General features: G+C 42.9%; 1 pseudogene; it reads right to left on the bottom strand.

Moving 5' to 3' along the window:
• Positions 1 to 227: 227 nt before the first annotated feature.
• LOC138427210 (heat shock cognate 71 kDa protein pseudogene) lies at positions 228 to 2,405 on the bottom strand (annotated as a pseudogene).
• Positions 2,406 to 2,869: the final 464 nt, after the last annotated feature.

The following is a 2,869-nucleotide window of genomic DNA, read 5'->3' as shown; positions in this document are numbered from 1 at the left end:
TGGAACTATCTTGTGAGGATCAATACTATCACTTTATTATTTAAATAACAAGTATAGAAGTAGCAGCAGTAGCAAAAATAGTAATATTTATCACCAACATAATGCCATCACTTCTTCCAATTGACCTTTACTGAGAGCTTGCTAGATGTTAGGCACTAGTGTCTGCTTTTATATACATTATCTCATTTATTTATTTATTTATTTATTGCCAATTTAAAATACAGTTTTATTTAAGACATTGCATTTTTCCACTTACAATACAGTGCTTGTAAAGTGCAATGTTTTTCCATGTGCGCACACATCCCATGTTCAAGTATCAAGAATGCCCAGTTTATTTACTATAGCAGCTCAACTTTGTCACTGCCATGGGATTTGCTACAATTTGGGTCCTTCCATGTTTTGTGTGGAACAATGCTAAATCTATGCTAGGCTGACTTAATCAACCTCTTCAATGGTGGGCCCAGAGGAGGCACCACCTGATGGAGGAGCTCCACCACCAGGGAAGTCCCCAGGCATTCCTCCTGGCATGCCCCCAGGCATGCCTCCTGCACTCTGGTACAGCTTGGTAATGATAGGGTCGCAGACTTTTTCCAGCTCCTTCTGCTGATGTTCAACTTCTTCCTTCTCTGCAGTCTGGTTCTTATCCAGCCGGTTGATTATTTCATTACACTTGTCAAGAATCTTCTGTTTGTCTTCATCATTAATTTTGCCCTGAAGTTTCTCATCCTCAACAGTAGCTTTCATGTTGAAGGCATAGGATTCAAGCAAATTCTTTGAAGACACCTTATCCCGCTGCTTCTCATCTTCAGCTTTGTATTTCTCTGCTTCTTGAACCATGCGTTCAATGTCTTCCTTGCTCAAGTGGCCCTTATCATTAGTGATGGTAATCTTGTTCTCTTTTCCTGCGCTCTTATCTACAGCAGAAACATTGAGAATGCCATTGGCATCAATATCAAAAGTGACTTCAATCTGAGGAACACCCCAGGGGGCAGGAGGTATGCCTGGGAGTTCAAACTTGCCCAGCAGGTTGTTATCCTTGGTCATGGCACATTCACCTTCATAAACCTGAATGAGCACACCAGGCTGGTTGTCAGAGTAGGTGGTGAAAGTCTGTGTCTGCTTGGTAGGAATGGTGGTATTACGCTTGATGAGGACAGTCATGATTCCACCAGCAGTTTCAATTCCAAGGGAAAGAGGACTGACATCCAACAGCAGCAAGTCTTGAACATTTTCAGATTTGTCTCCAGACAAAATGGCTGCCTGGACAGCTGCACCGTATGCAACAGCCTCATCAGGATTGATGCTCTTATTCAGTTCCTTCCCATTGAAGAAGTCCTGGAGAAGTTTCTGAATCTTGGGGATGCGGATTGAGCCACCAACCAAGACAATATCATGAATCTGAGACTTGTCCAGTTTGGCATCCTGAAAGGCTTTCTCCACAGGGTCCAGGGTGCCACAGAACAAGTCAGCATTCAATTCTTCAAACCGGGCATGGGTAATACAGGTATAGAAGTCAATTCCTTCATAGAGGGAATCAATCTCAATACTGGCCTGGGTGCTGGAAGAGAGAGTGTGCTTAGCATGCTCACAAGCATTATGAAGGCGATGGACAGCCCTCTTGTTCTCACTGATATCCTTCTTGTGTTTACGCTTGAACTCTGCAATAAAATGGTTGACCATGCGGTTGTCAAAGTCTTCTCCACCCAAGTGAGTATCTCCAGCTGTAGATTTGACCTCAAAGATTCCATCCTCAATAGTGAGGACTGACACATCAAAAGTGCCACCACCTAAATCAAAGATCAGCACATTTCTTTCTGCTCCAACCTTTTTGTCTAAGCCATAGGCAATAGCAGCAGCAGTTGGCTCATTGATGATTTGAGGTATGTTGAGACCAGTGATAGTTCCAGCATCTTTGGTAGCCTGACGCTGAGAGTCATTAAAATAGGCAGGTACTGTGACAACAGCATCGGTAACAGTCTTCCCAAGGTAGGCCTCTGCGATTTCCTTCATCTTTGTCAGGACCATGGATGACACCTCCTCTGGATAAAAACTCTTTGTCTCTCCCTTGTATTCTACTTGAACCTTAGGCCTGCCAGCATCATTCACCACCATGAAGGGCCAGTGTTTCATATCAGATTGGACAACAGCATCATCAAATCTTCATCCAATAAGTCGTTTGGCATCAAAAACCGTGTTGGTGGGATTCATTGCGACTTGGTTCTTTGCAGCATCACCGATCAATCGTTAAGTATCAGTGAAGGCAACATAGCTTGGGGTGGTTCGGTTCCCCTGATCATTGGCAATTATTTCCACCTTTCCATGCTGGAAGACACCCACACAAGAATAGGTGGTGACAAGATCAATGCCAACTTCAGGTCCCTTAGACATGGTTGCAAAAATGTAGGCCCAGCTCTGCTGGAGAAGTCAGCAATCTGGAAAGCTGCTGGTGCATCCAATGAGTCATTATCTCATTTAGTTTACAGTCTGAGATATATTATCATTCTTCTTTACAAAGATTTTTCCTAGCATAATAATACACTTTTGATATAACAATAATTAGGCCTGAAGAAATACATGGTGTTAGCATGGTCTTTATCATATAGATTAAAAATGCAACACTCAGTTAATCTACAATGAAGGAGGTGAGAATATACTATGGAGAAAAGATAGTCTCTTCAATTAGTGGTGCTGGGAAAACTGGACACATACATGCAAAACTGGCTTTCCTGGTGGCTCAGACAGTAAAGAATCTGCCTATAACGCGGGGAACCTATATTTGATCTTTGGATTGGGAAGATCCCTTGGAGAAGGGAATGGCTACCCACTCTAGTATTCTTGTCTGAATTATTCCCATGGACAGAGGAGCCTG

Source organism: Ovis canadensis, chromosome 21, assembly GCF_042477335.2.
Source record: "Ovis canadensis isolate MfBH-ARS-UI-01 breed Bighorn chromosome 21, ARS-UI_OviCan_v2, whole genome shotgun sequence".
Taxonomy (NCBI): domain Eukaryota; kingdom Metazoa; phylum Chordata; class Mammalia; order Artiodactyla; family Bovidae; genus Ovis; species Ovis canadensis.
Note: the sequence above shows the minus strand (reverse complement) of the source record. Positions and strands in the feature narration are given on the sequence as shown.